The sequence below is a fragment of the Calonectris borealis genome, chromosome 20, assembly GCF_964195595.1.
Source record: "Calonectris borealis chromosome 20, bCalBor7.hap1.2, whole genome shotgun sequence".
Lineage (NCBI taxonomy): Eukaryota > Metazoa > Chordata > Aves > Procellariiformes > Procellariidae > Calonectris > Calonectris borealis.
Window position 1 is genome coordinate 8,683,760 of NC_134331.1, and position 12,081 is coordinate 8,695,840.

General features: G+C 41.1%; 1 pseudogene; it reads right to left on the reverse strand.

Annotated features, from left to right (window-relative positions):
• Positions 1–1,317: 1,317 nt before the first annotated feature.
• Positions 1,318–11,095, reverse strand: LOC142091197 (myosin heavy chain, skeletal muscle, adult-like; annotated as a pseudogene).
• Positions 11,096–12,081: the final 986 nt, after the last annotated feature.

Below are 12,081 nucleotides of genomic sequence, written 5' to 3' on the forward strand. Positions count from 1 at the left end.
ACCATGCCTGGTCAGGGTGTAGTAGGTAATGGAGGCACAGGTAATGGTGCCAGAAGCCTGCAGCTCACTGGATATTGTAATAGCCAGGAACAGCAGCTAGCCTGATGCAGGAGTGCAGGAAAGAGCAACCTCCTGGACCCTGGTGGGACTGGGTGGACCTTACTATTCTGAGGAGAGACATAAGAATTAACTAAAGTCAATTTGGATGCAAGGACCTGCCTGCAAGGACTCTCTGGGCAGGTGGCCAGTTGTTGATAAGCTTTTGTTTGTTTCTATGTCTTCTCTAGTCTGTTTTTCTGTTTAATAACATACGAGCAACCAGGTGATATGCTGTTAAGCCTGACTTTTTAGTTTAGAAGCCTTTGGGGGTTTTGTGGCAGTTCATTATGAAAAGGTTTTAGGTAGTTGTGCCCCAAGCTGTGGCTGGCAGGAGTTCATCTTTCTCATGGCTTCATATGGCACATAGCACAGGCCATTAGTATCCCGCAGTGTGCATCCATGGCCTGTTTACATCAGGACTACTAAAGGCAGGTTTGGTGATTTCATCTCAGAAAGGATGTGACAGACTAGGAGGAGCACCGAGAATGGCTGAAAAGGATCACTTGATATGTCACAGTGTAATATGCTAAATACCAGCACAGGAAACTTCTTTAATCTGCACTGCTTAGCTTGATATAAATATAATGAAACAAAAATAGTCTAATAAAATTCCACCTTCCTTCCACTGAGGAAATCACCAACAAAATTGAAACCTTCTTCCCAGATACAGTTCTCCCCCTGAAATGTTAAAACTACTAACAGTAAAAGATCTCAGTACAACCTTACTTGATATGGCCCTGAAAGAAATGGAGAAATTGAGGACAGCATAAAAACCATACTGCAGAAAACCTGCTTAGGTTAAGGCACTTTCACAATCACTCAGTGTCAAACAGTAATTTCCCCACTGATGCTTCATTAACACTACTTTCCATTGTCAGTCATGTATTGCAGCATATAGAATATATATAAAAAACCATGTGTATATAGTGGAATATATATAGACATATGTATATGTACTTATATATTTAATAATTTTCCATTATTATATATAAGGATACATCATAATGTAGATATACAATAGACAACAGAGAAAGTTAAGGATTTAGAAAATATTAATGAGATTGCAGAAGAAAAAAGAGAAGTCATTTGAAACGCTTACTATGTCAAGATCTCTACAATCTTTATTTTCTACAAATTTCTAAAGGAACAAACTACAATTTCAAAAAAAAAGTGAGGGAGCTTCACATTCTCTGCATTCCCTAGTCACTTTACAACTTTCTAGATCTTCATCTTCTCCTTCATTTTTCCTATAAATCTCACGACTCTTGACTTGGAACTTGTTGACACTGCAATGTCAGCCCACTCCTCGGCTTCCTCCAGGTCATGATGGATCTTGTAGAACTTGATGAAACTGACATTGGACTGCTCCTCCTGTGGGGGGAGAAGGAGCTGTGAAAACAGAAACGCTGACCCTTCCATTTTCCTCTATCTGTAGCCTTGTAATTCCTGAAGGAAGGGGAAGGTACATAGCCGCTGTTCCCACTTCACAGCTCTTATCTAGGTTCTTAATAGAGATCTTCTCTGTCTTTCTGGTTTCTTATCTAAAAAATTCACTAAAAGTTTGATGGAACTCCTTTTTATCTACAGAATAATACTAAAACTGTACTTTTAAACCGAATGCATATAGCAGTAAGGAGATTGAGGACATGTTATGTTGTATTTTAGAAGAACTTTTCAGATCAGGACATCCGTGTATGTCTGGATTTCAGAACTGAACTAAAAAGAAACCATTGCTGGTCACCTAAATATCGTCAAATATGATTGTGCTGAATTTGGAATCCTGCTTCTGATTACCCCAGACTTGATGACCTGTAGAAGTAACATTCTGTTTGGTGCTCTAGGCCTGTTGAATTCTGGCAAGACATTCACAGAAAACAAATACCTGTGAATGTATACAGACAGAAAGTAAGTGTCTGTCTCAAAGAAAAGAGACAGAAAATAAACACCATTCACTTCCTAATCCAAGCAGTTGTTAAATCCCTCTTTTCCCTCTTTTTGCCTGCCTGCCTTCAATGACCATCTACCTCTTGTTCATTGGCATTGGTATTTCTAGAACAGGTACATGTTACCTCTGAACAAAATACTCAGAGAATCATGAACAACTTTTATTCAGTCCAAGGACTGGGACTTTGAACTTCTAGGTTGGCGGGAACCTTAGGCCACCATCCAGTTCAATCTCCCAATCACACAGGGCTAGCACCAATGTTAGATCTGGTTGCTCAGGGACTTGTTGAGTTTTGAGCATCTACAAGAATGAATGGGCTCCTGTTTCAGCACTTAAGCACTTGGTGAAAATATTTATCCTAATGTCAGCCAGAATTTTGCTGATGCAACTTGTGCCCTTTGGGGACTCATCCTTTGAACGTGTACCTCTGAGACAAGTTTGTCTCCTTTTCAACACCACCACATTTGACCATTGAAGACATCAAAAAGAACTCTCCTTGGTAAATCCATGTTGGCAGTTTCCAATCACCTTCTTCTCCTTCATGTGCCTTGATATTACATCCAGGAGGATCTGGAACATGATCTTCCCAGTGCCTGAAGTAAGGCTGACTTGCTGTGACTTCCTAAATCCTCCATCTTGCCCTTCTTTGAGATGAATGCTTTTCCAGCCATCAGAGACTTTCATCATTTGCCAAAACCTTTCTAAGTTAATAGAGAAATTGCAATGGCATTGGCCAGCTTCCCTAGCACAGTCAGATGCACCATCTAGTCTATTAGACTCGTGTATGTGCAGTTGGCTTAAGTGTTTCCTAGATCAATCTTCCTCTACAGTTCAGCTTTCCTGGTTCCACCCTTGTATGTCCAGGCAATGTCCTTATACTCCTCACAAGATGCTCATCCCTGCTTCCACTTTCCATATACTTCCTTTTTGTATTTAAGCTTAGTCAGGAATTCTCTATTCCAAATATATAGCTTACTGCCAAAACTGTTTGACTTCCTGCACATTCCTGGGTTCTGTAGAGGTGGTCTTTAAAAACACAGCATTCCAGTCATAAGTGTATCGAATGAGTGGTTAAGAGGCTGCTTAAAGAATCACTGTCAAAGGTATTAGCAGAAAGTGATTTTAATAGAAATTTATAAAAGCGTGACTTAAGAGAGTTTGATGGCAAGGGTCACTCTATCACTTACTACATGGATGAAGCATACAAAGGAAAAGAGCATGGGAAGCTGAAAAGTCCTTGACTAGTGATGCAGCAGGTACAGTATCTACTATTCCATACTGCTCGCATCTGTAATTCTAAATAATGAAGACTTGTTGCTTAGAAGTTAGGCAACTAGCAGGTATTGTGTTTGCAGGTGTGTAGAATTGGTCCTGGAAGCATTGTTAGACCCTAGTAAAGATTAACCTTGAAATTAGGAACCGTAAATGAACATGGTCCAGACATGGCTCGGAGATAAACCTCGACCTTAAAAGGAAAGAAAGGAACGGGTTCACGAAGAGTTCACTACCCTACCGACCACCAGAGACCACTCGAGACCCTCAAGAAGACCTTAAAGGCTTTAGTGCACATGTGTCTAGGATGATGTATATTATAATTAGTTCTCGGAAATTTAACGAATATGTAAAAGAGAAACTTAAAATATGTATGAGAAGCATGGATATAAACAGAAAGGTGATTAGACCAGGTGTGCTTGATTTGTGGCAAGTCCACCAAGCACCCAGGCCTGAATAAAACAATCTCTCTCCTGAACGTGTGGAATTGGTTACTTGCACGCCGGGCATGAATCTGCTTTTCAGACAACACTAGTGTAAACACTACTTAGCAACAACTAAAACATCACTGTGTTACCAATTTATTCTCATAATACAAGAAGGACATTGAGGTGCTGGAGCATGTCCAGAGAAGGGCAACGAAGCTGGTGAAGGGCCTGGAGACCAAGTCTTATGAGGAGCGACTGAGGGAACTGAGACTGTTTAGCCTGGAGAAGAGGAGGCTGAGGGGAGACCTCATCGTGCTCTACAACTACCTGAAAGGAGGTTGTAGCGAGGTGGGTGTTGGTCTCTTCTACCAAGTGACAAGCGATAGGACGAGAGGAAATGGCCTCAAGTTGCACCAGGGGAGGTTTAGACTGGACATTAGGAGAAATTTCTTTACTGAAAGAGTGGTCAGGCCTTAGAACAGGCTGCCCAGGGAAGTGGTTGAGTCACCATCCCTGGAAGTGTTTAGAAGACGTGTAGATGAGGCGCTTAGGGACATGGTTTAGTGGGCATGGTAGTGTTGGGTTGACGGTTGGACTCGATGATCTTGGAGGTCTTTTCCAACCTTAATGATTCTATAATTCTATGATTAAATTCATTTCCAACCTTGACTCGAGGGTAGCACAGGGCTTGAGCAGGTCAGCTGAGTTAAGACCCACCAGGTAGGCAGCCTTGTCAGCAACTGATAAGAGAAAGAGAAAGAAGAAGAATCAATTATTGAATGATGCACAGTTGTTGATAAAATTACTTCAAAACAAAATATTCTCTGAAGGCTAGTTTATAAATGTCACAGAATCGTAGAATATCCTGATTTGAAAAGGACCCACAAGGATCATTGAGTCCAACTCCTGTCTCCACACAGGGCAACCTAGAAGTTAAACCATAGATCTAAGAGCATTGTTGAAATGCTTCTTGAACACTGACAGGCTTGGGGCCATCATCACTTCCCTGGGGAGCTTGTTTTGATGCTTGACCACCCTGTCAGTGGAGAACTTTTTGTAATATCCAATCTGAACTTCCCCTGACACAGCTTTAAGCCATTCCCTCACACCCTACCACCATACACCAGAGGGAAGAGATCAGCACCTCACTTGCCACTCCCCCTCATTAGGAAGTTGTAGACAGCAATGCGGTCACCCCTCAGTCTCCTCTTCTCTAAACTGAACAAACCGAGAATCCTCAGCTGTTCCTCATAAGTCATGCCCTCTAGTCCTTTCACCACCTTTTATGCCCTCCTTTGGACACATTCAAATATTTTTATATCCTTTTTATATTGCAGAGTCCAAAACTGCACACAGTACTTGAGGTGAGGTTATACCAATGCTAAGTATAGTGGTACAATCACTTCTTTTGACCAGTTAGCTATACTGTGCTTAATCCATCCCAGCATATGGTTGGCCCTTTTGGCCACCAGGGTACATTGTTGATTCATCAACCAAAACCTCCAGATCCCTTTCTGCAGAGCTGCACTCCAGCTTCTTGTCCCCCAGTGTATATGTACATCGAGGATTATATTGTCCCAGGTGCAAAATCCAGCATTTGTCCTTGTTAAATTTCATGCAGTTGGCAATTGCCCAGCACTTTAATCTACCAGGATCTCTCTGTAAGATCTCTCTACACTCAAGGTAATCAATGGTTCCTCCTAATTTAATATCGTTGGCAAACTTAACTTAGTGTGCACTTAACTCCCGTTTACAGGTCATTGATAAAAACACTGAAGAGAACTGGACCTAAAAGTGAGTCCTGGGGAACACCACTAGTGACCGGCCGCCAGCCAGCCAGATGTTACCACATTTACTACAACCGTTTGAGTCTGACCCTTCAGCCAATTGTTCACCCATCATGTTGTGTACATGTCTAGCTGTATGCTGGATATTTTGTCCACAAGGATGCTGTGAGAGGCAGTATCAAAAGCTTTGTTAAAACCCCCAAAACCCACATCCATTACCTTCCATTCATCTACTAGATGGGTAACCTTGTCATAAAAGGATATTAAGTTAGTAAGGCATGACTTTCCTTTCCGGAACCCATATTGGCTTTGACGGATGACTGCATTGTCTTTCAAGTGATTTTTAATAACTCCCAGAATAATCTTCTCCATATTTTTACCAGGCACTGAAGTGAGACTAACAGGCCTATAATTACCAGGTTCTTCTTTTTTTCCCTGTTTGAAAATTAGAATAACATTTTCTAGCTTCTAGTCGACTGGGACCTCTCCAGATTCCCAAGACCATTGATAAATAACTGAGTGAGGTCTCACAGTATTGGCCAACTCTTTCAGTTCCTGGGATGAATCCCATTGAGGCCCATAGACTTATGTGCATTCAGTTGCAGCATCAAATCCTGTACAAGTTCAAAGTCAACTAGGAGCTTATCAATCCCCTAGACGCGGTCCTCCAACCCTGGGCTCCGGGGATCCCAGGGCCGATCATTGGTGTTAAAGACAGAGGCAAAGAAGGCATTAAATGTCTCTGCTTTATCTTTATCCCTATTTGTGAGGTGACCAGCCTCATCAAGTAATGGACCACTGTTTTCTTTAGTCCTTTTGCTGTTAACATACTTTAAAAAGCCTTTTTTTAATCCAGCAGAGTACTGGCCAGCTTCAACTGCAACTGAACATTGGTTGTATGAATTTTCTCCCTACAGTGGTGAACGGCATCTCTGCAGTTCTCCTATGCAGCCTGACCTTGCTTCCAAAGTTCATACACTTTCTTTTTCCTCCTGAGTTCCAGAAGGAGATCCCTGTTCAGTCAAGCCACCTTCTGCCCTGCTTGCTTGACTTCCAACACATTGGAATTGCCTGCTCCTATGCTCTTGAAAGATGGCTTTCAAAAACTGACCACTAAGAAAGATGAATCCCATCAGGCCCCATCAGGCCTGGTGTCACTTAGATCATCCCATGATTGAAAAAACCCAAAATTCTGCCGGTGGCACGAGCTTCGGAGTCAGGTATTGATAAACCGCATCTGCCTGTTTCTTTCAATGTCATTCCATAGAACTGGGAGGATAGAGGAGAGACAATGTGATGTGAGACAATGGAGGAGATTTCAGAGCCAAGAGAACTAAAAATTTAAAATTCAGTCTTAAAGACAATGAAAAGATGACATCTAAGCAATCTTTTTGTTCTTGGAATGCTGAACTCAGCTTCTTTAAAAAAAAAGTCTCCTCTTAGAAGGAAAAAAGCTTGTCATTTTCAAAAAACACCTTTTCTACAGATTCTGTTAGTATTACAATACAAAATTATGCTGGTAGTACAGAAAGATCAGTAGCAAATTATCTTAATACCTTCTGTGCCATCTGGCTCTGCCTGCTTCTCACGCTGCTTCTGCTTGAACTTCAAGTTCCCATAGTGCATGACAGCCCCTGTCAGCTTGTAAATGGCTGTTTTCTCATCAGCAGTGAAGCCCAGGATATCAATGGCATTCTGGCAACAGAATCAGTCAAATAAACCTCTGGGCCATTAAATGGAACTTTCACCACACCAATATGCTCTGTGTCACTTACATCTGTAGCCATTAGCTCTTCCTGGTCATTAATGCTGGCAACAGTGATCTCACCTTGACTCACAAATTGGTAGTCATATGGGTTGGTGGCAATGAGGAGCATGTCTGTAAAGAGGAATAGAACATACCTGGGCATAAGAATGAAGAGAAATGTTAAACACTTTCAGATTCCATCAAACAATTTATAATACTTCCTACCAATTAGCTCTGGCTTCTTGTTGGACATGATCTGATAAAATATGTGGTAGCTTCTTTCTGCCTTGAGCTGGAAAGTGACTCTGGACTTCTCCAGCAGATCTGGCAAGGATGGTAGGACAGAGTTAGGCCTGAGAAATTACACTGAGGTAGAAAGGGAGGAAGGAATGTGATCAGGTCAGGAGGTCTCTTACATGTTTCAATGTCAGCAGAAGCCAGTTTGCCTGTGACCCCAAAGTGAATCCTGATGAATTTACCCTTAAGAGAAGGGGAAACAAAAAAAGAGATGACAGTTTTAAAAAGAGGATAAGTAAGCTGAATTTGGAGAACAGAAGGGAACTTTACTTCCTAAAGCGAGTTATAGAGAAGTCAGAGCTAGACTTTTCTCAGAGATTTACTAGGAAAACACACTGCAGCAAGAGAAATTCTGACTAGACATGGAGACCAATGTTTTTATGTTTTAGGAGAGTTTTAGGAAAGGTACCCAGAGGCTCTGGAATCTCTAGTACTGGAGATTTTCAAAACTTGACTGTATTAGGCCCCGAACAATCTGATCTAGATTTGAAGTAAGTCCTACTGAGGGTTGGACTAGAAAATGAACATTTTATACAGTGAAAAAAAAATGTATATATCATTCTACCAGTTTAACATTTTCAGATATATTTGTATTGAATGTATACTTACTTTCCATTTTAAGTTTATTTCTGTCATTTATATGTGTATTCATTCTATCTTTTGTTTCAATACTTACCTATAAAAAGAGGAAATATTTGAGGAAACATGAGCTTATCATTGAGCTTCAATAACAATACACTTCTTCCCGCTTGTAAACTGAAGCTGGTTTCGACTGAAAACTCACAAAGCGTGAGGAGTTGTCATTCCTCACAGTCTTGGCATTTCCAAAGGTCTCCAGCAGTGGGTTGGCACCGATGATTTGATCCTCAAGCATTCCCTACAGGATAATTACTGTTAAACCACATAGTTCAATCCACATACATAACAACTGCAGAACTAGACAAAATGTTAGAAACTGATAACTTATCTGCATTTTGCCTGACTGCTGCTTCTCCTCCTTCTTCTTCTCCCCACTCGCTGCAATTGTTGCAAAGTACTGGATGACACGCTTTGTGTTCACAGTCTTCCCTGCACTGGATTCTTCACTGTCAAACCAAAGAGAGAGGCAGAGAGCGTCTGGTCAGGCAGGTGGTCCCCTGACACTGGGGAGCCCTGTAGAGACCTGAGCAGGGGGTGTACATACGTGATCAGGATCGACTGGTTCTCGCGATCTGTGTAAGAGGCAGAAACAAAGAAACTTAAACGCCAATGAACAATACAGAAAATACTAAAAGTGGTCTAAAAATAAGATATCATGATAGTTGTGTGACAAAAATATTTGTTTGGCAGTTAAGTAACTCTCCTCAGTAATACTCTGCCTTAGGAAAGATTTTGGATTCTATCAAAAACTGAACTTTTCAGCAAAGTTTTTTCCCCCTTTCTTTTTCCTTTCCTTTGTTCATTCATCTTTTTATCAAATACAGAAGAATTAATATTTTCTAATGTATGTTTTTTCACCATCTTCATTTTCTCTTTTGATTTTTTGCTAGGGTTTTTGCAAATCTTCAGAGCTGAGTATGTTTTAAAAGTTAGAGAGTGAAAAAAAAAGAAAATAAAAAACATTCAAATGAAATTAAAATTCCAGGTTAATGTTAGGTTACATGATAAAAGCTCATATGCACCCCCGCCCCCAGCACAGAAAGTCAATGGCAAGTAGGGGAGTCCAAATAATACCCTGTCCCAGCTATTTCCAGGCCCATCAGGGGAACCATCAGCCCATTGAAAACATATTCTTTCTTTCTGTACTCTAGGCATTATTCTTTCAGGCATGTATTTACTTGGCTGCAGAAGATTAAAGCAGACATCTTACCAGAAAAAGATTCCATATGTATATCTAAACTAACTTTGTAATGTAATCCAGGCAGTGATTCCTATTCATTCAAGCCATTAGCCCAAAGACACACAAATCCGTATGATTCATGGCCAGTTCCCTCTAGAATATACTGTTGTCTGCTTGCAGTTGAGTAACAGTTGGAATAATCCCTGACAACACTCAACACCTATACCATGTTGCCATACCTGATCTTAATTCTTTACTCACTGAAGTGACTCACAATACTATTCCTCACACAAGCCCAACTTCTTGTTTCCAGCATATTATGCACATCACACAGCCTTGCGCACTCCAATTTTACCACATGACTAGGCAGATACATGCAAGTCAAAACTTTTGTCATTTTTAGTTTTCATTATTTCAACTGGAACTGCTCAGAGCTGCGCTCATACAATCCATCCCACCATGTCCCATAGGCAGCCACAGAGACTTCTACACTAAGGAACTCCTCAAATGCTTGGTAGGCTGGGGTATCTACAGCACACTGCTACAAGAGGAGGCCACTTTTTTGGCTTGAAACACTCTGATTATTTTCTTATTGTTCTTTAAGAATTTATATCTTTTTATATTGTGCCCAAAAAAAGGAAAAAATGGCTTTACTGCCCACTGAAATTATGTTTTTGCAACATAAAGCTCAGATGTGCATTGTTGAAACACTGAAATGGTATGTAAAGGTGCTAAACCTGCTGTGATACCATTGAGGGACTTAAACAAGAAGAGGAAAAAAGATCTGGAGTAATTCACTCTACGCTACTTATTGTAATAGTCCTTAGAGCTAAACACGGCTACTCTCAGGTTTGGTTTAAAGGGACATCGAGAATCTCTGGAGTAACACAATATGGGTGATCTGGGAAATGACCCTGGAAAGAAACGATCCAAACTGAGACTTTAGACACAACTTGTTATTCCCCTGAAAGGTATTCACGGTATAATTGCCTTAAGGGAGTTACAGCCACTCACCAGTTAGCATGGACTGATAGGCGTCATCAGAGATGGAGAAGATGTGTGGAGGGGCCTCCTGGCGCTTCTTGCCTCGGTAGGCCAACACCACCTCTGGGTTGTACACCGGCAGCCACTTGTAGGGGTTGACAGTGACACAGAAGAGACCTGAGTAGGTCTGCGAGGAAGGGAGACAGCACGTTGGCTTCCACTTAGCCTGGCAGAGCAGTTCCTCCAAGCTACCCAAAGGAAGACTGCTGCTGGTACTTACGTAGATCATCCAGGCTGCATAACGCTCTTTGAGGTTGTACAGCACAGCGGGTTCATGGAGGTGGGTCATCATGGCCATGTCCTCAATTTTATCATACTTGGGAGGGTTCATGGAGAAGATTTGATCATCCTTCACAGTCAGGGTCTGTCAGAGGAAGAAGGAGATGCATGTATGTCAGCTAAGAGCTGAGATTGGGAATAAAGTGTTTACCTTCAGCCTTGTTTCTTACCCACCTCTCCAGCTTCAGTCTTGACAGTGACCTTCCCTGATTCTTTGCTCTGGATTGTTCCTTTCACAAAGGATTCCTTAGGATGCACCACAAAGATAGATGACTTGGCATCAAAAGGCTTGTTCTGGGCTTTGATTCTTTCCTTTTCTGACTTTTGGAGATACACAGTTGCCTCCCCAAAGACGACCATCTCAGCGTCCGAAGACATGGCTGCAGTTTATTTGGGCTACACCTGTAGAGAACTCTGATGGGCAAAATGTTATTTCATGACAATACTGTCTTCAAAAGGATTAAATCTCTCCCATTAGAGGCTTGCTTTATGATCAGTCTGGTAGCAACAATTTAAGTTATTCTTGCCCTGTCACGCCATGGCGTGCTATACCCTCAACTGTGTTAGCACAAATATTTTTTTTTATAAACTTTAAATGGATCCACCTTTAGAAAATAAAAGAAAAAGATTTTTTCCCATCAGCCAGTTCTAGGATACAGTTCAGAAAAGGGTCTTACTAACAAGCAAGAACAGTAACTTCAGTTCTAATGGTGTGCTTCAGAGTGAAGACAAACTTTTCAGAAGTACCTATCAAAATGAAAGAGCACGCTGTTCCTCATTCACTAGTCTGGCTTTAAACATCTAAAATTTGTACAGGCTCCAAAGAGCATCTCTTTTTACTTTACATGCCTTCCTGGCAGATACTCCTGTATGTTTGTTGAAAGCCACCCTTCAGGCATTATAAATAGTTCACTTTAGCTAGCTTCTCCCTTGCATTTCTTCCACTTTAGAAAGACACACGCTGAAAGACAAGGTTATATATATTTTATTTACTACTTGTAAATTGAGCCATGATTGCCATTTTAAGAGCTATAGTCGGTCATTTCCTAGTTTTGAAAACTTGCTAATGGGGAAAAAACTAGTTTCATTGGTGTTTCTCTAAATGCAGTCCCCAGCTCCTATCCAAGCAAAGATATTCAAATGTATCAAATTCAATAAAGAACACACTAATACTATTCTAACTTCAAAGTGGAGAAAAGAAAACAGAAAAAGTTTTCTTTGTCAAGAACATGGAAACTAAATGAGATGTGGTTGGAGAAGCTAAGAAAAAGAAACTAAACAAAGTCCCTGCTGATATGGTCTCACCAGTCTTCCACAGGCAAGGATCCTACACCAGCATCTTCAAACTCCTACAAGAGTGCTCC